A 16,779-nucleotide genomic window follows, 5' to 3' on the forward strand; every position below is an offset into this window, starting at 1 on the left:
ATGATGGCTAGAAGGTCAGTGACGTCGACCGCGGAACACCGCCCGAACAAGGAGAGGGACCGACTTTGGTGGAAGTCGTGACAATCTGTCCCAACCACACAGACCCATTGCGTCGCAAGAAAACTCTGTATTATGAGGGGAGCTGCAGAAACATAATCTATAGACAATGGAAATTCACAGCCAAGTTGTCAGTTATGTGCCCAAAACATTACTAGACTACAGAAAAAGTTCATATTCATGGGCAAAATAATCAAATGCTGAATTGGTTTGTTTCACTTATTGCCTGCACACAAATAATTGCTAATCTCCTTCAGAGCTGTGAAGAGAAGCCTCTGCTTAGGTAATGTGTGGAAACTGCAAGAGCAATGTGTGAGAGCAGGTTTTCCATGGTTTTCCACTCAATGACCCCCCAAACCAAGTCAGCACAGATTTCTCTCTAATAACCTTTGTTAAGAGATTGAGATTGCCCTGGAAGTTCTCAGAAGTCTGGTCCACTGTAGCTTTTATAGAAATTCATCCTGGTGGCCTATAGAATGGCAAACAGCAGTGGTCCTGCCATTTCATGGAGTTTAATTAGACAGCATGTGATGTTAAAAGACTGCGGCAATGGTGCTCCCACAGGGATAAAAAGGCACGTTTTCCATTCTATCTCAATGGGGATCGCTGTAAGATTTTCTACTCATCTACATTCTGAATTTATTTTTTTGTTCAATGATTATGTGACAAAATACAGTATGTTTCACAGAGCTGGGCGAGAAAATCTTGCATAAGGAGATGTTCCATTTTACAAGATATTAACAAACAGTATTTTGTCCACCCGGGATTCAAACTGTCAACAAATGTAATCTTCTCCATGGCAGAAGATGGCTGTGTTGTTAAACATGAGAAAGTTAATAATTGCAAAGTACTTAAATTTCAGTGCCACCAACCAACAAAGACAATGCTTTTTTGGAGCCCTAGCATGATTTCTTTATTACCACCAATAAAATAATCCTACAGAAAGACAATATAGCACTAATAGTATTCAATTTAATTATGCGAACACCTCATCAACACATCCCTTTTGATCTTTGGCCAAAGAGTGTCTATCTCTACAGTGAACACCTAGCATCAGCATACATTTCACTATGGCTTGGCATATACATTTCTTTTCAGGTTTTATTTAGACTTGTAAGGGACTCTATCAAGGAATCTTCTTGTCTGTGTCACTCAACCTGCATGCGTTCCCTGTCTCTCTTCTCTGAGCGAAGGATCACAGCCACCCATCAACAGCTCTGTTTTACCTGCATGTTCCAACTGAAGGTCAGGAGTGGAATATGCTTCTCCTGATAAGATTCATATTTACCTAACTGCCATAACAAAATGGGATTTGCTTATGGTGTTTGACATCTGTTGGGAGGCAGAAAAACTTCCACTCTTCAAACAGAAAGAGGTGTATGAATATCAAGTTCCATGGATGCAGTATACACACAAAAACACAGAGATAGATATTGACAGAGATTGTATAATTAGATATGAATGCAGGGGAATAGATATGAGCACTAAAGACTAGAGGGAAAGGGTATGAATACAGGAATGAGGTGGGATATGAGTGCAAACGGAATTGATATGAGTACCAGGGTTCTGTAATAGATCTGAACCCAGAGATGCAGGAGTGATATCTGACACTAGAATGCCATGCTGAATATTACAGAGAGTAAACATTGTGGGCTCTCGCTCTCTCACCCACTCAACAGCCTCACCCTGACAACCTCACTGAATGCATCAAATTATGTTTTATCCACCTCCCCAGCTTGATCCACTAAGTTCAGCTTCACAGCTCTTTAAGGAGCATCTATTAACCAAAAGAAAATGAATCCGTGAGTCATGTCGTCCAGGGAAAACATGGGAATAGTAATTTGTTGCAAAACCGAGAATCCAGATGATTTCCTCACTCTGATGCACAACGAATGCAGGCAGAAAAGGAGGCTTCAGAGACATATTTGAAACAAATAACTCTTAATAAATTTAAAATAAGTGCAATTATTTGTGTGTCCCATTTTAGATTTGATCATTTGCAGCAAATTGTGCGCTGTGCGTAACTGATCGATGTGGGCAATTAGGAAGGTCTTTCCAGGGCTGTCTGTTGATCCATGTCCTCCATTAGTTTTCTTCCTGATATAATCTAACAACAAACGAAGTTGGCCGGAGGTCAGCCTTTGTTCAGGTAACATGTTAAGAGTGGAAGCAGGTAACATGTTAAGAGTGGAAGCAGGTAACATGTTAAGAGTGGAATCAGGTAACATGTTAAGAGTAGAGGCACACACGCTATGCCTGACAGTGACAGATGTAGTCAAATTCATGCATAATCCACATTTTAAAGTGTATTAACTATTAAGATGGTATGGGCACAAATGATATGTCAAACAAAATAAAAGCATTATCAGAACATGTTGGTTTCTAATTTATATCCTAATCCATTATCCATGGTCATTCATTTGTTTTAAATTCTTTCAGATATTTAACGCCCCTTTTGAAGAGGTCTTTAGGGACCTCTTTTGTGTTGGCAAAATGTAGAAGCACCTTACAAACACTCAATGCCCACCGTGGTCAGTTAGACACAGCTTCTTCATGGCTTCAGGCGTTAATGCAAACCCATGCAGTCATGATTATTACCTTGTCTGTGTTTTGAGCATGTATGAATCCCAGTTAACCAGCAATATACATTTTGATCATAAAATAACTATGCTGGGCTGGCCACTGTGCAAGTTTCCATGGTAACCAGCTCACAAAATAGGTTCTCTTCTCCCAACTTCCTTGTGGCAATACCATAGAGTCCAGGATATTTTATTGTTTTATTTACAGTTGATGTCGGAAGTTTACATACACTTAGGTTGGAGTCATTAAAACTCGTTTTTCAACCACTCCACAAATTTCTTGTTTACAAACTATAGTTTTGGCAAGTCGGTTAGGACAGCTACTTTGTGCATGACACAAGTAATTTTTCCAACAATTATTTACAGACAGATTATTTCACTTATAATTCCCTGTATCACAATTCCAGTGGGTCAGAAGTTTACTGTGCCTTATACAGCTTGGAAAATTCCAGAAAATGATGTCATGGCTTTAGAAGCTTCTGATATGCTAATTGACATCATTTGCGTCAGTTGGAGAAATACCTGTGGATGTATGTCCCTAACCTTCAAACTCAGTCCCTCTTTGCTTGACATCATGGGAAAATCAAAAGAAATCAGCCAAGACCTCAGAAAAAAAATTGTAGACCTCCACAAGTCTGGTTAATCCTTGGGAGCAATTTCCAAACGCCTGAAGGTACCACGTTCATCTGTACAAACAATAGTACGCAAGTATAAACACCATGGGACCACGCAGACGTCATCCAACATCTCAAGACATCAGTCAGGAAGTTAAAGCTTGGTCGCAAATGGGTCTTCCAAATGGACAATGACACCAAGCATACTTCCAAAGTTGTGGCAAAATGGCTTAAGGACAATACAAAGGTATTGGAGTGGCCAACACAAAGCCCTGACCTCAATCCCATAGAAAATGTGTGGGCAGAACTGAAAAGGTGTGTGCGAGCAAGGAGGCCTAAAAATTGACTCAGTTGCACCAGCTCTGTCAGGAGGAATGGGCCAAAATTCACCCAACTTATTGTGGGAGTCTCAGGGTACCTGGAGTCTCACTACAGAAGTCACTACAGAGGCCAGGGTCTACTGCCCTTCACAACATTCCATAGTACTTTATCAGACTATTCACTTAGGATTATCAGACTGAACTAGTGGGTTTTTTGAACAGATAAGTGCAGCCTAGTGTCAGAGCATTTCGTATTATTCTGTACGTAAATCAGTTCAATGTAGTATGATATGTTGCATTTTGTATGGTATGTATTATTTTGTATGATATGTTATGAATTACAATTGGTATTATATGTTACAAATTTGCTAAATGTATATGTTAAATTTGCAAAATGTATGATATGTTACGAATTCTAGCTAGGTGGTGAAAGTCAGCTAGCTGGCTAATGTTAGCTAGGCTAGGGGTTAGGATTAGGGGGTAGGGTTAAGGTTAGGGCTAAGTTTAGGAGTTAGGTTAAATGGTTAAGTCTAGGCTTAGGGGAAGGGTTAGCTAACATGCTAAGTAGTTGCAAAGTAGCTAATTATCTAAAATGCTAAAGTTGACCATGATGAGATTTGAATTCGCAAACTTTGGGTTGCTAGACATTAGTGTTATGAGCATACCCATCCACCCTAACCAACCACCCTACTTTTGTAACCATCTGTCTTATGTAACCATACCTAACGGAACATATCGTACTAATTTGAGTGTCCTGGATTTACATTTGTGTATGAGAGAAGGCTGATAAGTGGGATAAGAGACCCTCTTTTAGTGGAGATTCACCATGCATGTCATGGTTGCACATTTTCCCCACCTGCTAATATGAACATACATTTTACAATTTGTGTGTATTGTTTTATTATGCAATAAAACAGTTGGAACTTGTTTTACTGATACAGATTCTGTATGGTTTTTAAGAAGCTTCATTATGAAGGTGCTATACTGCCCCCTAGCAGCCAACAAATACACTGCTCCTTTATACAGCATCTGATATCATGATGATATGATAACCAAACCACTAACGGAATTGTCCCATAATTTGATTTTATACCTAATTTCCAGCCACAGCTCTATCAGTATCAACAGCTGCAGTGAGATTGGAAATTTGTCAGACAGGGTGACTTTCAATTACTCTAGTTCAGCACTGGCTTGGTGTGACACTGCAATATGTGCAGAACTTCTGTCTGTCATTGCTCATTAGACAGTTCTGTGGGCTTTGTGTCCTTTCTCTCATTAGTGGGATAAAATAGTGTATTGCAAAAGCACTGAATCTCTACATCATTAACTACAGCAGGCTAGCTACTATGCTGGCTGGTTCAGTGGCTTGGGGAAGCGTGACTCGTTTTGAAAATAATGCTGATCAATGTCTAACTGTCATGGAGAGAAAGGGGGATTATCCGACTAAAGCACTTGAACCATGCCCTGTTTTAATGAACATCGACCTTCATTAGGACTGTGAATGACGATTTGCACACTCATTTATATGCCTTAATCTACTAAATAACACACATTTGGCATCTTCAGTATGAGAGGAGGGGAAAAGGATGTCATGCAGGCTTCAAGAGCCAAACTCTGAGAGTAGTTTTCAGATTTTGAAAAAAATATAAACAATTCTGAGAATAAATTAAACATCTTAGATGTCTGTAATCAGCTCATGGCTGTTATACATACATCAATGCAATAAGACAACATTGCATTAGGAGTAAGTCATTTATATTTATGTGCTCAGCCAAGTTGTTTAATCCAAGCTGTTCCATAAATCAGTTTGTAGCTTGGATAGTGTGCTTTAAGCAACCCCATAATCGTGTGAGCCACAGATTGAACCCTAGCTCTGACAGTCACTATATTTCAGGTGTGAGCATTTTCCGACAGAGTTCCCTGTATTTGGAGCCAATATTTTGTAACCCAGGATGGAGTTCTCTCAGACTGGCTGCCAGGGAAGCAGATCGCTGTCCCGAATCATCCCAGCCTCCACTGCTCTGACTCCCACCCTCAATGCACATGGCCATCTCTGCATGCCTCATCCTCAGCTCTCTCACATCCTGCTCTATCCGTATCTGCTGGTACGCCTCCACCTTGGCCCAGAATGTAGAGTTAAAATGCTGGCAGAGCCTCCTGTCAGCCCTGTTCCACTCCAGGGCCTTGGCCCTCAGCTCAAATCCAAAGTCAAAGAAGAGCAGGTTCTTGAGGTAGAATTAGTTGTAGCTCTCTGGGGTGTAGCTCCCTGGGCTCCCGAGTGGCACAGCGGTCTAAGGCACTGCATCTCAGTGCTAGAGGCATCACTACAGACCCTGGTTTGATTCCAGGCTGTATCACAACCGGACGCGATTGGGAGTCCCATAGGGTGGTGCACAATTGGCCCAGTGTCATCCGGGTTAGGGTTTGGCCGGGGTAGGCTCTGATTGTAAATAAGAATTTGTTCTTAACTGACTTGCCTAGTTAAATAGGAAGGATGACTCAAACAGCTCTGATGGGTCTTGTAGGATGGTGACATTGGCAGTGTCTACTGAGAGAAGCTTTGCCACCTCATGCCCATCAAAGCCCATGTGGTTACATTTGATGTTGAAACATGCCCCAGGGTGGTAGTCTTTGACCTGGGAGCAAAGGAAGGGGGATGGGTAGAAGAAGTAATTGTGTCCATCAAGAAAGGCACTTTTTAATCTGTAGTTCTCGCCGAAGCGGAAGAGGATGTTGAGTAATGTATTGCTGGCAGTCTTGTGGGGCTTCCTGAACATGATGTTCATCGTGGGCACCCACTCCCCCGACAGACTTGTTCAGATGTCAATTCAATATCTATTCCACATTAAAATGACGTGGAAACAACATTGATTTAAGCAGTGTGTGACCAGCGGGATGTTTGCATAGCAAACGTTTAGAGGAAAATTGTTCCACTCCCATAGACAATGATGATGAAGATTTATAAAGGTCAAGATACAGAAAGCAAGCAAAGCAAAACATATCAATTTGCACCCTTGAGACTCGGTTCAGCTGTCAGTCTTTTTTAAGCAGGTAGGGGTTTGTATTTGTCACTCCTTTTTTATTAAATGTTTTGAGTACACAATTGTATGAAACAAGAACTTTGTTTGCATTTCTTTTTCATTTCAACTTTGAAAGGTAACTGACACAAAGTTACATATTCATACATACATACACACACACGTATATATATATATATACGTATATATATATATATATATATATATATATATATATATATCAGTGCCTTGCGAAAGTATTCGGCCCCCTTGAACTTTGCGACCTTTTGCCACATTTCAGGCTTCAAACATAAAGATATAAAACTGTATTTTTTTGTGAAGAATCAACAACAAGTGGGACACAATCATGAAGTGGAACGACATTTATTGGGTATTTCAAACTTTTTTAACAAATCAAAAACTGAAAAATTGGGCGTGCAAAATTATTCAGCCCCTTTACTTTCAGTGCAGCAAACTCTCTCCAGAAGTTCAGTGAGGATCTCTGAATGATCCAATGTTGACCTAAATGACTAATGATGATAAATACAATCCACCTGTGTGTAATCAAGTCTCCATATAAATGCACCTGCACTGTGATAGTCTCAGAGGTCCGTCAAAAGCGCAGAGAGCATCATGAAGAACAAGGAACACACCAGGCAGGTCCGAGATACTGTTGTGAAGAAGTTTAAAGCCAGATTTGGATACAAAAAGATTTCCCAAGCTTTAAACATCCCAAGGAGCACTGTGCAAGCGATAATATTGAAATGGAAGGAGTATCAGACCACTGCAAATCTACCAAGACCTGGCCGTCCCTCTAAACTTTCAGCTCATACAAGGAGAAGACTGATCAGAGATGCAGCCAAGAGGCCCATGATCACTCTGGATGAACTGCAGAGATCTACAGCTGAGGTGGGAGACTCTGTCCATAGGACAACAATCAGTCGTATATTGCACAAATCTGGCCTTTATGGAAGAGTGGCAAGAAGAAAGCCATTTCTTAAAGATATCCATAAAAAGTGTTGTTTAAAGTTTGCCACAAGCCACCTGGGAGACACACCAAACATGTGGAAGAAGGTGCTCTGGTCAGATGAAACCAAAATTGAACTTTTTGGCGTAAAAGCAACACAGCTGAACACACCATCCCCACTGTCAAACATGGTGGTGGCAGCATCATGGTTTGGGCCTGCTTTTCTTCAGCAGGGACAGGGAAGATGGTTAAAATTGATGGGAAGATGGATGGAGCCAAATACAGGACCATTCTGGAAGAAAACCTGATGGACGGAGATTTGTCTTCCAACAAGACAATGATCCAAAACATAAAGCAAAATCTACAATGGAATGGTTCAAAAATAAACATATCCAGGTGTTAGAATGGCCAAGTCAAAGTCCAGACCTGAATCCAATCGAGAATCTGTGGAAAGAACTGAAAACTGCTGTTCACAAATGCTCTCCATCCAACCTCACTGAGCTCGAGCTGTTTTGCAAGGAGGAATGGGAAAAAATGTCAGTCTCTCAATGTGCAAAACTGATAGAGACATACCCCAAGCGACTTACAGCTGTAATCGCAGCAAAAGGTGGCGCTACAAAGTATTAACTTAAGGGGGCTGAATAATTTTGCACGCCCAATATTTCAGTTTTTGATTTGTTAAAAAAGTTTGAAATATCCAATAAATGTCGTTCCACTTCATGATTGTGTCCCACTTGTTGTTGATTCTTCACAAAAAAATACAGTTTTATATCTTTATGTTTGAAGCCTGAAATGTGGCAAAAGGTCGCAAAGTTCAAGGGGGGCGAATACTTTCGCAAGGCACTGTATATTTATACACATAGCTCATATATTATACAGCGCCAAACTTATCCGCTTGACTCAAGTCATTGCACGCACCCCTGTTCGAACAGGAAGCACCCTACCCCCAGCCATAAACTGCCAGTTTCAGTCCCTACCTCACGATCCCCTGACACATAAATACCTTCTTGCATAAACACACACACTCCATCCCCCCTCTACTGGTCGGGTGCCCAGAGCAGAAGGCTCTGCTGTGCACCATAGGGGCTCCTGCTCTGGCTGGAGCAGGTCCGCCTCCAACCCTTTGGGACCAGTCAGAAGACCACCACGACAAGACTCCACCTACATTATTCTATGTATAAAAACTGTTGTAACCTTTGTTTAGGCCCTTTTTCAGCTAACTCCATTTTGAGTTATATGAATCAGGTCCGTGCACGTTAAAACTGCAGGGCAAGATATCTTTTGACTCAATAAACTGCCTTTTTGTTACAACTGAAATCCACTCTGTCCAGAGTCCATGATTTGGTCTCACTCTCCTGTAAGTAAATTATCAACAGAGTGCAGAGTACCAGCCAGTTAGCAGGTTTTGGTAAGCTGCCAATGACCATCAGCAGCATCAGCGCTTGGAGAAGCCTAATTACTGTGACTAAATGGTCACGTGGAATTTGACTGTCATCATGACTCGTGACCGCCCACCGTAACAGCCCTAGTGTAGGATCTCATCTTCACTTTGCATATTTATGAGTCCCATTTCTGCATGTCACCATTTAACCCAGATTAACAGAATTCTTAAAACCTGTTGCACAGATGGGTCATTCCGCCAATAGAGTGCGTTTTGCGTTCCAGTGATATTTTATATAGAAATTGTGCACCAATATAGAATTTTAAAAGACTGTTCAATTAAATTAATTTAATTATAATATAAAACACATGGAACTTGCTAAAGTGCCAAAAATCTGCATTTTGACATGTCCTACATCATGTTTTTCTGACTTCTAGGAAGATTGTAACCCACTTAACCCCAACATTTCCCAAGTTTTCACCATAATTGGTAAGCCCTAGTTATTTCGTTGCTTTGACAGTCATTTTCTGATGATTATTATTTATTTGTAATTAGCGATTAATAAATTGGTGTCCCTCATTTTAAGGTGAACCCTGTTAAGTCAACTGAACTCTCGTTTTAATATGGTGAAACTATTCCTTTTTAAATATTTGTTTCAAAAGAAACATTGAACATCTAATAGTCAAATCATAGTGTAAAATAAGGGGAGCTGGTTTTACTCTTTTTGACATTTTCCTGTGTTTTGTGGTAGATAACTGAGAGCGCGGGAAATAACGTGTCAACCCTGTTACACATAGATAGATGGACTACAAATAACAAGTTAGACAAATGTGTTATAAGCTTGCATCATTTGAATGCCCCTCCCTGTTGCACACAACATGTTTCCATTCCCCCTGTCTTGGGTGATTTAGGATGAAAATGTCACGCCCTGACCTTAGAGATCCTGTTTATGTCTCTATTTTGGTTTGGTCAGGGTGTGAGTTGGGGTGGGTATTTTATACTCTTTTATTTGTATTTCTATGTTTTGGCCGGGTAGGGTTCTCAATCAGGGACAGCTGTCTATCGTTGTCTCTGATTGAGAACCATACTTAGGTAGCCATTTTTTCCACCTGTCTTTGTGGGAAGTTGACTTTGTTTAGGGCACATAGCCTTTAGCTTCACGGTTTGTTTTTGTAGTGTTTATTGTTTTGCATTTTCCAAATAAAGAGAAAATGGACGCTCACCACGCTGCACCTTGGTCCTCTTCTTTTAACGGCCGTGACAGAACTTCCCACCACAAACGGACCAAGCAGAGTGGTAAGGAGGAATGGACGTGGGAGGACATTTTGAATGGCAAGGGATCCTGGACGTGTGGAGGAGATCCTGGCCGGGAAGGATCGCCTGCACTGGGAGCAGGTAGAAGCAGAGAGGAAGGCGAAGGCAGCAGCTAAAGCAGAGCGGCAGCATTATGAGGGAACACGGCTAGCAAGGAAGCCCGAGAGGCAGCCCCCCAAAATCCTTTTTGGGGGGGCACACGGGGAGTGTGGCAGAGTCAGGATTCAGACCTGAGCCAACTCCCCGTGCTTACCGTGGCGAGCATGTGACTGGTCAGGCACCGTGCTATGGGGTGATGCGCACGGTGTCTCGGTTGAGCATTCACAGGCCAGTGTGCTCTGTGCCAGCATCCCGCATTTGCCGGCTGGAAGCGGGCATCCAGCCAGAACGGGTTGTGCAAGCTCTGCGCTCGAGACCGCCAGTGCCCCTCCACTGCCCAGTGTATCCGGTGCCTCTGCCAAGAACTAAGCCTCTTGTATGTCTCCCCAGCCTGGTGAGTCATGTGCCTGCGCTTAGAACTAAGGCTCTTGTATGTCTCCCCAGCCTGGTGAGTCCTGTGCCTGCTCCCAGAGCCAGGCCTCCTGTGTGTCTCTCCACTCCAGTGATGATCCATGGCACGAAGCCTCCAGTGATGATCCATGGCACGAAGCCTCCAGTGATGATCCATGGCACGAGGCCTCCAACGACGGCCTCTAGTCCGAAGCCTCCAGCGACGGCCTCTAGTCCGGAGCCTCCAGCGACGGCCTCTAGTCCGGAGCCTCCAGCGACGTCCTTCAGTCGGTCTACAGTCCGCAGCCTCCAGAGACGGCCTCCAGTCCGCAGCCTCCAGAGACGGCCTCCAGTCCGGAGCCTCCAGAGACGGCCCGCAGCGAGGGTGCCCAGTCCGGTGCCCAGATTTTTGTAGTATGTTCCAGTCATTGGCAGCAGAGAACTGGAAGGAGAGGCAGCCAAAGTAAGAATTGGTTTTGGGAGTGACCAGAGAGATATACCTGCTGGAGCGCGTGCTACAGGTGGGTGCTGCTATGGTGACCAGCGAGCTGAGATAAGGGGGGACTTTACCTAGCAGGGTCTTGTAGATGACCTGGAGCCAGTGGGTTTGGAAACGAATATGAAGCGATGGCCAGCCAACGAGAGCGTACAGGTCGCAGTGGTGGGTAGTATATGGGGCTTTGGTGACAAAACGGATGGCACTGTGATAGACTGCATCCACTTTATTGAGTAGGGTATTGGAGGGTATTTTGTAAATGACATCGCCGAAGTTGACGATTGGTAGGATGGTCAGTTTTACAAGGGTATGTTTGGCAGCATGAGAGAAGGATGCTTTGTTGCGAAATAAGAAGCCAATTCTAGATTTAACTTTGGATTGGAGATGTTTGATGTGAGTCTGGAAGGAGAGTTTACAGTCTAACCAGACTCCTAGGTATTTGTAGTTGTGCACAGTCAGAGCTGTCCAGAGTAGTGATGTTGGACAGGCGGGCAGGTGCAGGCACCGATCGGTTGAAGAGCATGCATTTAGTTTTACTTGTATGTAAGAGCAATTGGAGGCCACGGAATGAGAGTTGTATGGGATTGAAGCTCGCCTGGAAGGTTGTTAACACAGTGTCCAAAGAAGGCCCAGAAGTATATAGAATGGTGTTGTCTGCGTAGAGGTGGATCAGAGACTCACCAGCAGCAAGAGCGACATCATTTATGTATACAGAGAAGAGAGTCAGTCCAAGAATTGAACCCTGTGGCACCCCCATAGACTGCCAGAGGCCCGGACAACAGACCATCCGATTTGACACACTGAACTCTATCAGAGAGGTACTTGGTGAACCAGCAGAGGCAATCTTTTGAGAAACCAAGGCTGTCGAGTCTGCGGTGATTGACAGAGTCGAAAGCCTTGGCCAGGTCAATGAATACGGCTGCACAGTATTGGTTTTTTTACCCCCCTTTACTCCCCAATTTCCTGGTATCCAATTGTTAGTAATTACTATCTTGTCTCATCGCTACAACTCGGGAGAGACGAAGGTCGAAAGCCATGCATCCTCCGAAACACAACCCAACCAAGCCGCACTGTTTCTTAACACTGCGTGCATCCAACCCGGAAGCCATTATTTTTATTTAACCAAGCAAGTCAGTTAAGAACACATTCTTATTTTACAATGACGGCCTACCCTGGCCAAACCCTAACTTGGACGACATTGGGCCAATTTTTCCCCGCCCCACGCGCCTCCCAATCGCAGCCGGTTTTGACACAGCCTGGAATTGATTCAGGGTCTGTAGTAACGCCTCTAGCACTGAGATGCAGTGCGTTAGACCACTGCGCCACTTGGGAACTGAAAAGAAAAACAATCTAGGAGCCTCATGGTTTTCACCCCCTTCCATAGATTTACACAGAATTATGACAACTCCCGGAGGCCGTCCTCCAGCCTATCAGAGCTCTTGCAGCATGAATTGACATGTTGTCCACCCAATCAAAGGATCAGAGAATTAATCTAGTAAAGCATAAACTACAGCTAGCTAGCACTGCAGTGTATACAATGTGGTGAGTAGTTGACTCAAAGAGGGAGAAAGACAATAGTTTAACAGTTTTGAACACATTAATTTATTCCAAAATGAAGGAGAAGCAAGAGAGAATGTCATTATTTTCACTTACTTAGCTAGCAAATGCAGCTAGCTAGTTTAGCCTACTGAAACACCCTCCTCAAACAGAGGGATGCTATGTTAACTAGCTGGCTATGACTTTCCAACACGACACTGGAATTCATTCAAGTCAAGGTAAGCTTTTGGTATTACTGCCACCAGGGCCGCCGGTGTAACTGCGTACTGACTGTACACTAACGTTACTGCACGATTGTAGCGTTAGTTATATTAACTATGCTGACTATGACATTAGTTTAGCTAATACGATGACAACGATGTGGGCTGTTATTGGAGGTTTGACTTGGAAAGGTTGTTTCGCCTGGTCACATACAGCTGATTTGTTGTGCATTGAAGTCCACAACGGAAGATAACGTGGCTGTTATGAGAGTGAACTCTGTTTACGCGTGATCAGGGGTGTATTCATTCCGCCGATTCTGTTGAAAAACGTTTCTTAAACGGAACAACACGGGGATACACATACCTGAATTTGTCCAATAGAATCTCTCGTTTGCAACTGTTGGACTAATGATTACACCCTATATCAGCTAGATGCAGGCAAGAGTGTGCACCTACATTGTAAACTTTCATTCATAGGCTAGATTGTAGCAACCTCATGATGGGTATAGGGAAAATTCGAGTATTATGTACATTGAACTGGGTGAAAGGAATATGAATGAGAGTCATCCAATATGCTATAATAGAAATTAGGCAATTTCTCAGAAAATCGTCCTCCCTCATCTTAAACGGCACTGAGCGCCACTGTGTGTAACCTATACTATATGCCTCAAAGGGAATCTTGAAGGTGTCTTCTTTTTTAAAAATGTTATTATTATTATTGTACCGTAGCCATATGTTTGTTGAACACACATTTGTCATTTGTGAATCATGGCGTTGTAAATATATACAGGCAACTGCCAAAATAATGGAACACTTGTGTAGATGAGGGACACAAAGTATATAGAAAGCAGGTTCTTCCACACAGGTGTGGTTCCTGAGTTGATTAAGCAATTAACATCCCATCATGCGTAGGCTTGAAGATTGAATTAAGATGAGACAACTCAAGGAATCTCAGACAGTTCATCCAGGATTAATAATTCTCTAATACATAAATGGAAGGGTTCTGCTTCAACAAACACTTTGACAAGTTTTACATGGCTTATATACTGTCAACTCACACTTAATGCACTTTTTGATGTGGTGGGCACAGAACCACCCTCGGTAGTCAGTTATAGCCGGTATAGGCTAGGAGCCAACATGCTCAACAACTCAAGTTTCTTTACTGGCTGAAATAGCGTCCCTTCTAGGATACTTTTCTCAATGTCTTTAAATCAAATAACATTTTATTTGTCACATACACATGGTTAGCAGATGTTAATGTGAGTGTAGCGAAATGCTTGTGCTTCTAGTTCCGACAATGCAGTAATATCCAACAAGTAATCTAACCTAACAATTTCACAACAACTACCTTATACACACGTGTAAAAGAATGAATAAGAATATGTACATAAAAAAATATATGAATGAGTGATGGTATAGAATGGCATAGTCAAGATGCAGTGGATGGTATAGAGTACAGTATATACATATGAGATGAGTAATGTAGGGTATGTAAACATATAAAAGTGCCATTGTTTAAAGTGGCTAGTGATGCATTACATCAAGATGCAGTAGATGGTATAGAGTACAGTATATACATGAGATGAGTAATGTAGTGTATGTAAACCTTATATGAAGTGGCATTGTTTAAAGTGGCTAGTGATACATTTATTACATACATTTTTCCATTATTAAAGTGGCTGGAGTTGAGTCAGTATGTTGGCAGCAGTCACTCAATGTTAATGATGGCTATTTAACAGTCTGATGGCCTTGAGATATAAGCTGTTTTTCAGTCTCTCGGTCCCTGCTTTGATGCACCTGTTCTGACCTCGCCTTCTGGATGATAGTGGGGTGAACAGGCAGCGGCTCAGGTGGTTGTTGTTCCTGATTATCTTTTTGGCCTTCCTGTGACATCGGGTGGTGTAGGTGTCCTGGAGGGCAGGTAGTTTGCCCCCGGTGATGCGTTGTGCAGACCTCACTACCCTCTGGAGAGCCTTACGGTTATGGGCGGAGCAGTTGCCGTACCAGGCGGTGATACAGCCTGACAGGATGCTCTCGATTGTGCATCTGTAAAAGTTTTGGAGTGTTTTTGGTGACAAGCCAAATTTCTTCGGCCTCCTGAGGTTGAAGAGGCGCTGCTGCACCTTCTTCACCACGATGTCTGTGTGGGTGGACCATTTCAGTTTGTCCGTGATGTGTACTCCATGGAACTTAAAACTTTCTACCCTCTCCACTACTGTCCCGTCGATGTGGATAGGGGGGTGCTCCCTCTGCTGTTTCCTGAAGTCCACGATCATCTCCTTTGTTTTGTTGTGTGTGAGGTTATTGTCCTGACACCACACTCCGAGGGCCCTCACCTCCTCCCTGTAGGCCGTCTCGTCGTTGTTGGTAATCAAGCCTACCACTGTAGTGTTGTCTGCAAACTTGATGATTGAGTTGGAGGCGTGCATGGCCACGCAGTCGTGGGTGAACCGGGAGTACAAGAGAGGGCTGAGAACGCACCCTTGTGGGGCCCCAGTGTTGAGGATCAGCGGGGTAGAGATGTTGTTACCTACCCTCACCACCTGGGGGGCGGCCCGTCAGGAAGTCCAGGACCCAGTTGCACAGGGCGGGGTCGAGATCCAGGGTCTCGAGCTTGATGACGAGTTTGAAGGGTACTATGGTGTTAAATGCTGAATGCTTAAATGCTAAATGCTTTACTGCTCAGAATAAGTAGAGCTCTCTTCCAGAGGAATCCCTCAGCATTGTGGCCCTTTCTAAGAATAGCACAGAGCAGAAGTGAAGGGTTAAAACTCACAGTATCTGACATAAAGTACTTGAGATCTCTATATGGATATACACTGAGTGTACAAAACATTATATTGAGTTGCACCCCCTCCCCCCTTTTGCCCTCAGAGCAGTCTCAAATCGTCAGGGCATAGACTCTACAAAGTGTCGAAAGCATTCCATAGGGATTCTGGGCCACGTTGACTCAAATTCTTCCCACAGTTGGCTGGATGTCCTTCAGGTGATGGACTATTCTTGATACACACAGGAAACTGTTCCGCATGTAAAACCCAGCAGCGCTGCAGATCTTAACTCAAATCGGTGCGCCTGGCACCTACTACCATACCCCGTTCAAAGGCACTTAAATATTTTGTCTTTCCCATTCACCCTCTGAATGGCACACATACACAATCCATGCCTCAAGGCTTAAAAATTATTCTCCCCTTCATTTACAAGGACATCAATAAGGGATCATAGCTTTCACCTGAATTCACTTGGAAAGTCTGCATCATGGAAAGAGCAGGTATGCATAACTGCATTAGAAATTAAGTATATATATTGCTACAAATCTCGATCTTCAGGGGCATGTATAAAAATGCTGGGCAGGCCATTATTTTGGCTACCATGGCTATACCCCCATATGATGACAATACCCCATCCACAGGGCACGAGTGGTTACTGAATGGTTTGATGAGCATGAAAACTATGTAAAGCATATGCCGTGGCTGCCTCAATCACCACATTTCAACCCAATTGAACACTTATGGGGGATTCTGGAGTGGTGCCTGAGACAGCGTTTTCCACCACCATCAAATGATGGAATTTCTCGTGGAAGAATTGCATCACATCCCTCCAATAGAGTTCCAGACACTTAGAGAATCTTTGCCAAGGTGCATTGAAGCTGTTGTGGCTTGTGGTGGCCCAACGCTCTATTAAGACACTTTATGTTGGTGTTACCTTTATCTAGTGAATACCATGCCTGCAAGACACTGTTATACATCAAGGCTCATGGGGTTATATCCTGCCTGTTTGGCCCTGTCTGG

This window comes from Oncorhynchus mykiss, chromosome 5 (genome assembly GCF_013265735.2).
Source record: "Oncorhynchus mykiss isolate Arlee chromosome 5, USDA_OmykA_1.1, whole genome shotgun sequence".
NCBI lineage: Eukaryota > Metazoa > Chordata > Actinopteri > Salmoniformes > Salmonidae > Oncorhynchus > Oncorhynchus mykiss.